Source organism: Larus michahellis, chromosome 2 (assembly GCF_964199755.1).
Source record: "Larus michahellis chromosome 2, bLarMic1.1, whole genome shotgun sequence".
Taxonomy (NCBI): domain Eukaryota; kingdom Metazoa; phylum Chordata; class Aves; order Charadriiformes; family Laridae; genus Larus; species Larus michahellis.
The window spans coordinates 33,286,916-33,301,080 of NC_133897.1; positions in this window are offsets into that span (position 1 = coordinate 33,286,916).

Genomic DNA, 14,165 nt, shown 5'->3' on the forward strand with positions numbered 1-14,165 from the left:
ATCTCCCAGTGTTATCATAACCAAGTACTTTTGCAGCCCAGCTGCTGAAAAAATAACTTATCTCAGCTCTTCCCTCGTTTTGCAGCGGTAGTAACTCAAATGAGAAGCCAGAATGTTAAGCTAGGCTTTACGGTGAGACATTGGCATAGGCACAGTGTAATGCTGCTGTTGAAGCTCCTGATCCTGTCTTCCCCCTTAAAAGAATGATCTAATCCTTAAAGATAAACCCAGTAGAATCTATACTAAAAAGAGTGGGGAGGAGCTGCTGTGTGGGACAGCGAGAACTGAAATGCAATTTGCCGGTTTAAGCAACAGAAAGCAGAGGGCTTTTTCTGAGCTTGACTCTGGGGCATGGAGATGGAAATGAGACATGTCTGACGGGAACTTCCTCGATGTTTCAGCTGGGATGCTTCTTTGAAGGGGGAAAATACTTTAGCAACATGAGCCTATGTTTTCTCATTAAACTTCCTCCTAGAAACTAGAGTACCAGTGTGATGGCTTCAGTAGGAAGACCTGAGATATTCCAAGAGCAATACAGCAAATTCAAAAGATTCATGCAAAAATTACAACAGGCTGACAGTTTTTAAAATTCAGACAATGAAAATGAAAGTCCAGGGAAACAGAAGCATTTTTCTGGGTAGGAGCTGCAGGAGGAGGCATTAGCTGAGTTTCTGTCAGTGGTACAGTGCCCTTTCCTACTGAGATGTCCCGTAGACCTCAAACATCCAACGAGTCACTGTTTCAAGGGCATGAAATATAACTTTTGCAGCAGACTGCCTTTCTGACCTAAGAAAAGTCTCCTTGGCAAGGGAGAAAATTGCATAAAGTTAAATTAGTGGATTTTCAGGGTTGCCTCAAGAGTTGTTTTGGCTAGAGTTGTATAGCGGAAGTAATGCTTCTCTAAAAACGCTTCTCTAAAAAAAAAAAAAAGGTATGGGACAACCAGGAAATCAAAGACCATGCAAATTTTATGCCTTTGCTGATGCAGAATGCAGAAAACAATGACAGAGGAACGTTAAACCTACTCTTTAAAAACTTCGCCTCTGGAAGGCTATGTGCATTTTGCTAAGTTCTTCACCCTCCAAAAAGACTCCTTCCTCTCCTGTCTCTTTTAGCCCGCACAAGCCAACACTTCTCTACACATTTTTTTCTTCCTAGCAAGCTGTGCTGAACTGTGCCTGTGTGGCTGCAGCCTTTTCTTCCCATCGATCGGCTGCCCCAGCCCCCGGCATCCTGCTCTCGCAGCTCCCCAGGTACTTTCTCAAGCAGCCGGAGCGCACGGTGCCTTACCTTGTTTACTCTCCCAGACGCGGGCCAGGGTGCGAAGGTGATCCCGGTTGCAGTGTGAATGCTGCCCTTCCTACTGCCTATTTATGCACCTTCACACACCCCAACTCCACCCACAACCTTTGAATTTGAATACTACTTCCAAAGAGCTAAACTTTCCACTTTTTTCCCCCCACCAAAACATTCAGGATTAAGTTTGTCATTAAGTAACATTACAGTTTCCTGCCAGACACTGCATCTGAAGCTCAGAGATCTTTCTATAGACTTTTGGGACATTTTTTGAGAGGTGATTTTACAATGTTGGCAAAGATCCAAGTCCAAGTAAGCCTAAGTCAAGACTCCTGATTTGCCTGAAGAGTGATTTGTCTTTTTTTGATTGGCTAGAAAACCAATATGGGTTCCTGTTCTTTTAGTCCTCTGAAAAAGTTAAATTGATGAGTCAGAACTTCAGATGTTAATTAGATAATTAGCTATGCACATTATACAGATATATGTGTACACGTGCACATATAACACCACACAGGGAAACTGTAATAAAACCCAAAAGAAAGTTTGTAAAGATCTCCACAAAAATGTATTTGGATGCTGTAACAACAAACAGTGTTCACAAGTGGAGGTCTAAATAAACTTTCATTTAAAATTCCATGTTTAATTAGTTGTGTAGACATTTATTTTTAACTACACCATGAAAATCAACCATTTTAGCTTGAGATGTGCATATAATGCAGTACAACGCTTAGGAAAATGAGACCTTTTCAGGTGTCTGAAGACCACCCCTAGTGTTGCACTGGCTGTAGATGGTCCTTCTTCAGAGGTCAATGGACTCTATCCTCAGCAATGTATATTGAAACTACAGTATGTTCTCCTTGGTGCACGCCTCATATATTTCAGTGAGATTAAAATCACATGTTCACGGGCAGTGACCACTTAACATTACTCAGCTGGGTAGATGAAATCCATCAGATATGGATTTTCCTGTTTGAAATTCACAGTGCTCTCTGATGGCTGCTAGTGGCGCCCAATTTTTATGAATATACTGAAAAGAATGTAGTGCTTTGGATCAAGATTGTTGTTTGTTTGGTTTTTTTGTTTGTTTTTTCCTTTAATATTTTATAAATAGTAGTTAGGAAAAGGAGGTGCAGAAGCAAGATGGTGCGCTCAAGCAAAAAAAAATAATATTGCTGTTCCTTACAAATGTACAGTAGTACTGTGCTTTGCGTCAATGCTTGACTTATTAGAAGGGTGAAACCAAACCTCCCAGGGAGGCCAGTCATTTTAGCTCCCCTTTTTGTATGTTTCGTGTCATCTACAGCCTGATAAATTAAATGAGAGAACGAGATTGCATATCAATCTCTGCTCCTCCTCCAGCGCTTGTCCTTGAAGATTCAGAGATGCATTTTCTTAGCTTCAAATCCCATCCACCCAGTTTTTCTTCTAAAACACGTACCAAAATATGTTTCGAAGATCTGAATTTGCACATGTGAGTGCTTACTTTGGACAGTGATGTTACATCCTTAATCCACTTCAATGCAGATGTATGAGTCAAAAATTAGGTACCTGTTTTGAAAACCTTGTTCTCAGCTCTGGCAATTTATAATTGCAATTTAATACACTCTTGTTGACTATCTTCTCAGGTCACACATAATAGCATTTGGTGTTTTAAAGCCTGTAACAGAAGTTCTAATTGTTCTCTGGTTGTGTGAAGAGATAATGAGCAGGTAGGCTCCCACTCACACGCTTTTTTAAAAATTGGGTTTTGTCTAAAAATGCATTTTTAAAACTAAGCCCTCACCCACTCATTTGCTCCTGCCTTAGATCTATTTCCATTTAATTTGCACCTTTGCTTTGCTGTTTTCAGGAGATGTACTTCCCATAACCTATTTCCACATAGCTTTGTGCTGCTCTGTAAAACACTCAATAATTGAAATACAGCTACTCACAGGGACTTTCCTGTCAGCTCAACGCCAGTGATCCCAACGGAGCTAGTTGAACATGTCTCTAAACCATCCTTGTGCCTTGCTAATGAAGAGAGAGGGGAACTCGGCCTTTCCCACAGCTCTCTGCTTAGGTCCTGAGACTGTACCCGGCTGTTGAGTTAACTTATGTCCACTTACCAGGGGCTACTTTCTCTACCTCAGTGACTAAATCCTGCAGGAATTGCCCCAGGAGAGCTAGGAACAAAATAGGACTATCCCAGAAGATTTTTCCTCTTTTGCTATAAAGGTCTGGTAGATCTTTAGTAGAAGCCTTCCACCTCAAAATTTAGGAGCTGAGACACCTCTGACACCTATGGCAGATGCAGGTCCCATTCTATTCCCTCATCCCCCTCCCCCCCCCGGAAATAATTCAAATCCTTACCTTGAAGGTTATAGGTAGGTGCTCTCTGCATTGGGATATGGCATGGTGATCGATGTTCCCGGTCACTAATGTCAAGACCGTTTCTTTTTGTATGATAGTCATTTATGCTGGAGCAGGTACCAGACCCCAGATACCCCACTTTTCCAGCTTAGCCATTGGTCTGTTAGGCAAGAAAGTGATTTTTCTCACATCAGCTCAGGAAACTTTTGCTAATACTTGCAAATGGAGAGTATTATGAAAGGAGTGATTAGGAAGAACTTGGTATCTTATAAGTGGTCCAGACATTCTCCTGAGAGTTGGAAGATGATAGTTCAACCATTCTCCTGTCTACTTTGTACTCAGTACAAAGCTGCATTTCAGTACAGAGCTGGAAAGTCAAAAGTTCAGCAGATTTCTACTGCTGAACACTTAAAGCTGGTAACTGGAGTTCAGGTAAATATCTGCTAAGAATCTGATGATTTGTCTTGAAGAATGATGATTTCCCAAAATATGTCAGCCTAACACTTTCCTCTTTTTCGTTGAATGAATTACTCAATGAACTTGCAGTACCTGCAGTTTATTGGTAGTATTTTTCAAATTGGATAGCAGAAGAGACGTTTAGGATTTAAAATATGTCTTTCTGACACTTTAATCACTGCTTTCAAAACAAAAAAAAACAATCCATCAGGATTTTGATATCTCTGAAGACATGCTTTCCCACGTTTAAAATACAAATCACCACCGCGTGATAGAAATTGGCAAGCTGGAATGCAAGCATAGAGCATCCTTAACAGGCAGGGATTTATCTTGCAACCAGTTCTTATATTATACTCTGTTTTGAACTGTGAAGTACTGGTATGTCTGTAAGACTTCCTGAATGGTGTGTTTTAAAACCAGTAAGTCATTTGAATGCTCATAGTAAATCTACTTGCTCTTGTATTGCTTAAGGTCCTTTTCCACAACAGCGAGGAAACTATCACGACCTGTTACACCAAGGAGTCTCAAGGTTTTCAGCTTATGTAGAACTTAATTGCTCAGCTTGTGTTTGGTAAGAGAAAGGCTGATCCTGGCAACATTTAGATGTCACTTTGAAATGTTTTATTCAGTCCCACAGGGAGGCAGTGAATGAGTAAAGAGGGATTCTTTGATGAGAAGGACTGGGAAGCTGGGGGTGTGCCACAGCCTGCGGAGAAGACTGTTTATCTAGTCTTCTCAACTGGGCAAGTTCGTTGCAATCATCAAGCCTTCCTGCCTGAAATTCTTGTACTTAAGTTTAAGTAAATGCATTTTAATTAATTGAAATAACTAGCTGTGTTTAAAACCAGATTTGCTGTACTCCAAGATTAGAGCCAATGACTCCTCCCCTGTCTGAACAACTAATATTCAATTTTTAGTATTGCTCGAAATCTATAATCCGGCAGTTTCCTATTTTTGCTGTATTGTAATGTATGAGGATGATGGGAAGACCTTTATGTTTTGGACAGCTTAGTTTTGTACTTAGTATCACATGGACAGTTTTTAATTAACGCCTTTCTGTTAATCTAACTTGTTTATAAAACCTGTCTCCCCTGGTCCTTGGATGATAGGCTCTATTTCGGGCAAGTATCTGAGCCACAATGTAAGTCAGTGAGCCTCCTGAAGCTGCCACCTGACTGTCATCCCTCTGTGTGCCTCCTTCTATTTATTGCTCCTATTTTGAATTTATGTTCGGTTATCTGTAGCCCAGACTCTCTCAGTTTTCCTCAGCTTTACCTCAAAGATCATTAGACTCTGGCTTCTAGTGAGTATCAGTGGCGTGATGTCAGCTCTGACTCCCAGAATTGGTCCCTAAGTAGTAAGGGATGGGATTCTCTTTATTCTCTTCATTCTTACTAGCTTACCTGAAGGTTTACAAAAATAAGGGATTCCATCATGGTTGGGTCTTGTTACTGGTTGTGTTTGGGTGGGGTTTTTTTATTTTTTAAGATTTTTTGTCAATGAGTAGTAACATCTGCTCAGTGAAATTCCAGCTGAACCCATTGTCCAGTGCCCCAAGTGCAGTACTCTACATTTCTGCTTAATGTCACAACTGACCTCTTCTACTAAAATCCAAGAAGTTGTCTGGGCTTGTCTAATCTGTCCAAGAGGAGGATAAGGGACTATCTAATAGCAGCCTGCAACTACTTGAACGGGTGCTACAAAGATGAAGGATCCAAACTATTCCATCAGTTTGAGGACCGTGAGCTGTGGCTTGGGAGGTTCATAGTGGACATCAGGAAAATCATCTTCATGAGGAGGATCATGTAGCACTGGCACAGGTTACTTAGAGAGGTGGAGCGACAGGTCTGCTGTCAGGTTTCTGTTTCAACAAAGTTTGAATCTTAATGTGATCGTTATTCAGTGATCATGCATGGGGACGGGGATGGAAAGAGTAACCTTCATCCTGTCCCTGACCTTCAACTATTTAACAGTTTATAACATGATCTTTGAAGTAACACAGGAGCCCATTCCATCTGGTTCATGCTATGAGGTAGTTCCTAATGCAGGTTGCTAAATGTGCTTCTGAAGGCTTCTCACAACAATTCTTGTCTGCAAATATCGACATAATATAGTTCCTTTTGTTACACAGTATCTTAACGACGTATTATAGACCACTAGTTTGTCTTCTCATTGAATAAAGCCATTCTGTTGTTTTTTTCCTTATTTGTTTTACTTAGTTTTTTCTTTTAGGTTGCCTATATTATGTGCTGCACTGATATTCTGGCTCCTAAAATAATCTTTTATTTGCCAATATAACAGAAAATTTTAGGGACGTATACCTTTAAAAGGTCTTAACCAAGGTCACCTTTAAACATTTTTGTAGAGCTACAAATCCTGAAATAGTCCCAAGACAGAATTCTTCCTCTTTTTGCATTCCCTGATTGTGTGAGTATAAAATTTTGCTGAATTTTCAGTGTTCCTCCTGGCTAAATCCCCCTTACTGAAAAAGTAGCCCATCTCACAGGGATGAGAGTCCTTCCCTCTATTTCTTTGAAGAATAACATTTTACTGCTAATAATTCCTTACCAGTACACTACCCTGAGTTTCTTGCTAAAGAGCGTGTTTGTGCAGGAAGCTGGCACAGGAGCAGCATCAATGATGGTGGCTTCTCAAAGATCATCTGTCGTGAAGGAACTGAGCTGCTTTCTTTATGGGGTGACATAGCACAATGCAGTGACCTTGGACGAGAAAAGATACATCTCCTGTAACATCCCCACAGGAAAACTGCTAAAGTATGGACTAAGTAAGAGGACAGTGAGAGGGAGGGAAAACTGGCTGAACGGCCAGGCTCAAAGGGTTGTGACTGGCAACACACAAGCTGGAGGCCAGTCACTAGTGGTTTATCCCAGGGGTCAATACAGGGACCGATATTATTTAACATCTTCTTTAATGGATGGAAAGAGGGCACCCTCAACACATCTGCAGATACAAAGTTGGGAGGAGTGCTTGATAGACCAGACGGCTGTGATAGCATGCAGGGGGACCTTGACAGGTTGGAGAAATGGGCCAACAGGAACTTCATGAACTTCAACAAAGGGTGATGCAAAGTTCTGCACAAAGTTCTCCCAGTACGTGCTGGGATTCAACCATCTGGAAAGCAGCTTTGCAGAAAATGACCTGGGGTTCCTGGTGAACAGCAAGTCAGACATTAGCTAATAACGTGCCCTTATGGCAAAGGTGACCAACAGCCCCTAGGGCTGCTTTAGGCAAAGCATTGTCAGCAGGTCAAAGGAAGTGAGGCCACATCTGGAACGCTGGGTCCAGTTCTGGGCTCCCTGGTACAGGAGAGATGTGGGCTTACTGGAACGAGTCTATCAAAGGGCTTTAAAGACGGTGATCTTCTTTTTTGTGATGTGAGGATAATTGAAGACTGGAACAGCCTGCCCAGAAAAGTCGTCCATTCTTGGACATATTCAAAACCCACTGGATATGCCCCTGAGCAGCCTGCTCTAGGTCACCCTGCTTAGAGCAGGGATCTTGGAGTAGACAATCTCCAGAGATGCCTTCCAAATCCTACAATTTTATTATTTTTTGATTCTACATATGTAGCATATACAAAAGAAAAGTTAACTGGTACAGAGGTGAATTTATAATTGAACATGGACATGTCCCACTCTCGGCTACAGCTGACCTGTTGCCACATAAAAGCTAAATTAATGGAAAGATGCCATACTGTGGTCCGAGATTAGGATATTATTGCTGGAACGGTAATGAATGGTTATTAACTTTTACCTATGAGGTGCTCATGTTTCACCACCGTGTGGGTCATACACTGTACAAATACAGTTGTAATATCCCTGTCAGAATAGGTAGCTGGCTATTTAAGTCAATGAGAGTGACTTAAGGCAACGTGTACTTAAAGTCTTGTTTGGCCTGGAAATGGTAAGCACACTCCCACAGGTGGTGACACTAAGTAAGCAGTATCCGTCACAGAGAGCTGATAGGAGGATGGGTGTTCCTGGTCTCCTGCTGGCCCAGTTCCAGCCACTGGCGTGAAGATAACGTGTCTCTATCTCGGCATTCAAATGCACAATGCTCCTTTAAAACGGCATTTTTTGTAGCTGGCACAAGCAACGCTGTCCCAAATCTTGTCAAATAGTTTATAGTGGTCCAAGGGCTGAGCTATGTTTAAGCTATGCTTAGCACAGAGACTCAGAAGTTGTGACGGATCCAGCCAGCTGTCATTTCCCCTCCCTTCCCATAAGGTCATTCCGGCAGCTGAGAACGGCTGAAATGGAAGCGTTGCAACGGCGACTGTCTGTTAGGAGCCACTCATGCTTTTAACAAGTCTGAAAGAAAAAGATGATATAAGGTGTCATTTCTTGTTTTCGGCTGAAAGACCTGTCACTATCCTACTTTGATTAGCCAAGTTTTCAGAGTTGAATGCATCGAGTCATTACAAATGCCAGCAGGCTGGGGCTTCAGTTCCTGCACTCCTATTTCATATCATGCAGCTGCCTGTGACCAGCAGCCTGACGCATTCTGCAGGTGTTGCTGGGCAGAAACAAGCTGGGGCCAATTGGTAGCACCCACTGGCTTTCTGGCATGGGTTGAGGGGATATAAATCATCAGCACAGGATGAATGGGGGAAATTGTTCATCTGTGCTTGTCTTTGGTTAGCGTGAGGCTCTGGTGTCCGCTACTTTGGTGTATTGGTTAGCAGTGCTGAGATCCAAGTTGCTAATTCAATACAGTGCTGCTCTGACTATAAGTTTTAAATGTCAAATATCTCATTAATGAGCTAAGCAAACTTAAGTTAATGAATAGCAGTCAGGTAGACGATGTCAGTTACCTGGAGAGAAGGAAATAATACGCACTATACTCTTCAGTAACGTACAACTATGTGGGTGCCACATGCCAACAGACCATAGGCATGGGAGCCCATAAGTATTACTATTATTTTCATTAAAGGTTTATATGATACATGTTACTTTCACCTGTCTCATATGATGATCAAATAATAACCTGTAAACAGCTGGTAGGCTCCGCCATCTGTTCTAGCTCCCCATACTTCCTATTTTAAGATCCTGAAAGGAATAGGCAGAGATGTGATCTAAAAGCTAAGAATGACTTGAAGGTTTAGATATGCTTGATGTGGACACTTGGATGTTGCAAATGTCATGCTTACGTACGTGTGAAGCTGTGCTCTCAGGTTAGAAGTCAAGATGTCTGGCATGGTCTGCTACAAAATCTTTCTCTTCTCTCCTCTTTTAGAAGTAAATGACAGTCTGTCAGAGAGTGGGCCCAACTAAGGATGCCTTCATTGTTGCTTTATTAAAGGTGTTCGTTATACTCAGGTTTCTTCTTTCTATCGACCTGTTAGATTGCCGAACCTGTAGATCCTTGCAAACTTCCTGGTTAATGTGTGCAATATATCAGCATCAAGTTTGCTTGACTTGGTCTCTTATGTAGGTGTTATGCAGAACCAGTCCCACTTTCTGCTCTTACTGTCGTGGCTCAGCCCCAAAAATAAATAACATTCTTCTACCTGGGTAATTAAAGTAGAGTCATCATAAAAGCCTAAGAATTGATGTAAGGAGTAGCAAGCTGCATCTTGAACCAGGAGACCATCCTTTTGGTGATTGACACTGCTATGTCAATGAAACTGAAGCATGAGTGCACCATAATAATAGGAACTCTCCTACCGTCTCTCTGAGGCAGTCAGGTTGGTTTTGAAATAAAACCACCCCATTTCTTCTGTTAAGTACAGGAAATGTAGGAATATAAAACTCCTGATGCAAGTGGCTCTACCTTTTAACTATTTCAGTTGCAGGCTGTAAGGATTTCTGGGAGCTGCCGTAGTGTTTGAATCTCTCTGTACGAGCCTGGACTGCTAGAGCCTGTGCCGGGAAAACGTCTTGTACTGTGAAAATGTATTGTGCTGCGAAATGTATTGTACTGCAAAATGTATTGTATTGCATATGTTTTGAGGTGCTCCAGTGAAATCAATGGGACCATTTGCCACATGCATTTGGCTAGCGTAGCTCAGGCCTGAATGACTCACGGGCTTTTTAGATCCTTCTAATTTGGGAAATGAAGAAAAAAAAAAAGAGTTTAGTCTAACAAGTATTTTCCGGATAACTGACACGTGCCTTGGAAGACTAAAGATACTTAGAGACGTTCACGTTAAAATATTAAAGATGTTCATTTAAGGGATGAAAAGTTAAATTCAAAAAAGCGTAGGGAAAAGGAAACTGGTGCTTTGTGTTTGCGGATAATTTAAACTGAGGGGAAAAAAAAGTATTCCGGGGGTATTATTTTTACTGCACGATCATGAGGTTTTCTTTCTGGTCACTAATGCTCATGTAAAGCACAATGACCCCGTTTGCTCTGTAGCACCATCGGGTGAATCCATTAGCAAGGTGAACCATTAGCAGGTGAATCCCTCCAGGAAAGCCACAGCTTTGTCTTCATGAGAGCATGAGAGCACACCATGTTGCCATGGTTTTTTCCTGTTGCCTGTTTGGTGAGCAAACAAACTTTCTGAGAGTTTATTCAGTGATCCGTCCCATACCACGCAGAGAGGCTTAAGCTCCCAACTTCTCTGTGCAGCTCTCTTAAATCTATCTTAACACAGTTTCTAAAAATTGTTAGAGTAAAGCCAAGCTCCATCCTTGACCACTTGTCAAAAGATCGTTTTTGTAAAGGAATGTGATGGTCTGTGGTGGTCTGTTAGGGATCTTGAGCCTGAAAACATCTCCATTTTTACAGGTCAGCCCTAGTTAAGTGAATCTCAAACTGAACACGACTTGCTTTTTCTGACTGCATCAGCTGGTCTAATAAATTAATTCACCTCTCCTTACAAATTGGTTTATATAGAAATCTTGCATGATAAAACATTTTGGTTGGAAGTGGAAGATTCGTCTTGGCTGAATTGTGTAAAACCTTTTAGCCAGTTGTGTGAAAATGCAGCTCTCCAATTTTCTTTGTTTCACTGAATTCTGCCTGGTGAGCGAGTCTCGCCCAGGACGACTCGCAGAGCTGGCGAGCAGGAATCCCGAACAGCAGCAGCCCTGGGTGTTGGCTCTCTGCTGTGTGGCACCATAGCAATTTGGGAGTGGTTTTGTTTAATTAATAATCAAAATAGTCTACTTGCTGCTTTTAGTTTTATTAGGGAAGGAGGGGGTGGGGGGAAGAGAGAGCACAGCCGTGGCTTATCACAGTAATGAGGTTTAAATTTTATGACAGACAAATGGCAAAGATTTTTTCTCCTGTCCACGAAGGAGGATATCCTTTTCCTTTCTCTTTGTGTGTTTTGTGCAGGATGGTATTGCATTCTGAACGTACTGGAGAGGGCATCCTAATGCAGGAATGCAGTTCTCAGCAAATCCGAGAGGGCTGAAAGTTACTGCTGGGTTTATTGTGCTGGTTAAACAATAGCTTGCAGCTAAGTTGTACACAGAATGTTACTGCAGTTTTACTAACAGGAAGTGGATTGGATATAAAACTAAATGCAAACAAAACCGCCACCCTACAATTTCTGGGATTTTTTTGTTGTTTGTTATATCATTCTCCATATTTAAGATTGCATTATTCTCCAGTTCGTGCTAGGTCAATGTTAAAGATATTAATGAAAGACCCGGCAACACTTCTTTCTCCATCAGCTGCAGGTGCCAGCGTTGGTATTTTGGAAAATAAGTGCATATGTGGAGGCTGTACTAATAGCACTCGTTCTTTGTTTTAGTGACGACATCCCCCGCCCCACGGCCTTTTCATAGATTCTGCACCATGTACATCTTCAGAATAACAGTGGAGTCCGATCCAGGTCACTCTTTCATTCAAGCATTTTTCATTTCATTTCATTCAAACTTTTTCAGAGGGATCAAAACTATGACTTAGGTAATCTTTTTGAAAGGGAAGACTGGAGATCCAGAGAGCTATTTGCTGTCAACCAAACACCTTTCAAATACTGCTAATAAAAAAATCCCAACAAAGCTTCCTGGTACTTACTTCATAGTGTAAGCTACAGTCTGAAGCATAACAGCTTTACAGTGGTATCACTAAAGTGTTTTGGGAAACACTAATGGTTTTGTGCCTAATATTTGAATGCCTGATCAAAGAATAGGATTTTTGTTGTGTCAAATAGTCATTTTGGAAAAAAATCCCCACATCTCTTTGGGAATGAAAAGTAAGACTTTTCCAAATTCTCTCACGCAAAAGAGATAAAAATTGTTTTTAAAAAAAGTAATTATTTTGGCTTCACTTTCCAAAATGAAATTGCGTTGCAGGGAATTGCCTGCACTGCCTGTAACTCACAGAGATCCAGTAAGAACTGGCAGCGTGAAGAATGCTTTCAGCGAAAACCTGAATCAGTTACAAAGTCAGTGTTTTAGAAAGGATTTAACCAGGTGGACAGTCTGGTGGGAGGTTAGTTAGATGAACTAGGTTAAGTCATAAGAGGATGGTGGGAAAAATGTGGCATGACAGATGAAGTAAGTAGCTCTTCACAGGAATCTTCCACTCTTGGTAGAAAATGTGATAGTGGAATTTTGCCTTGTGGAATAAACTGGAGAATTTAAATGCTCCTTCAAGTTCACTGAGACTTCTGAAAATATTAGAGTAAAAGATTCAAATCTTTGAAGTTGTGATTCATTCAACCTGCAACTCGTGTCAGCAACAAAACATCACTGAAATTTGAGCAATTTTGAACTCAGCACTTGGATCCACAACCTGGTTTTGTGTCTGGTGCCTACTATTATTGAATTTTCTCAGGAGTCAGTCACCCTCATGTTCTTGCTGATTAGAAACACTCTGTTAAACATGGTTAAAGACGGGTAAGATGCTTAGCACTGCACAGTGCCTACAGCTTTTCCCTTTCTGGAGGAGTTTGTTTTGGATATAAGCCTGGGTCTTTCTAGAGTTCTTGTTGAGCATCTCAACATGACATCTACAACTTGGGTCCAGTTTTTCTTTAAAGAACCTCTACCGTTTATGTCTCCCAAAAGAAAATCAAATAACCAAAAATTATAAACATATAAAATTGTTCATATAGAGCAATTCACTTATGAAACTTGTACTATGATAATAACAAAAAGTGAAGTAATGTAAATGAACAAGGGCAAGCACAGAGTGCTTGCAAGGTTGATGGTGTCACCTATGCCAGAGCTACCGGAGCAGAGCAATGTAGATGCACCCAGGAGTGAGTGAATCAGCAGCTCACAGCATAGCTACGTGAATGTTTGGAAAAGCTTCTTCTTTTGAGTGGGAAATAGTAGTTTACGTGGTATGATACCATGAGATATTTTAGTCACTGAAGAAATAAAATCAACCTATGAAGCAGTGAGGTTAGTTGGGAGGTAGCAGTGATCTTACATTTGACAGATGGAGTGCATCGAGTTCATAATTATGGGTATATCTAGCCAGGTATCTTCATTCCTACACTGTACCTTTCTCTCAGTCACTGGAGAACTTACCCTTTCTTCTTGGGTGAGCTGCATTATGTTGCTGAATACCCCTTCCCTCACTAGGACTGTATGAAGAGTTTCGCTTCTGCCAGACATGGTTTTCAGGTTAAGCTAGCTGAGGTCTGCCCGTGGGTCGTGTGTAAGTGCTCAGTTATGTCCTGGTTCCTGGCCAGTTTCTGGGGACTGGCTTTGAACAGAGGCACCAGCTTGGAGTGGGATCTCAGCCCGCTCCCCTAATGACCAGGGGGCATGATGATGCATACATGTGTGATTATAGCCCTTGGTTTTAAGATAATGTGTCACAGCAACTTTTTTGTTACCTGCCTCATTTGTTTTAATTCCTTCCTTCCTTTTTCAGCTTCCCCAGTTATGGAGCTGTCAAGATTTAATAAGTTTTGAAACACTCTCCCTGTGTCACAGAAAGTGGAAATATAAATCACACATGTGATGGAGGGAGCATGTGTTCAGGCATCCTGAACCGGACATGCTGGCAGGAGTGTCCTGGAACTGCCTTCCTCTTAATTCCTGCTTTTAGCTCACTTGCAAAGTTAATTGGATATAGTGTCTCTGTGTAAGCTGTAGCTTGGCTTGTATTTCTACTTGGTTTAATGACTAATC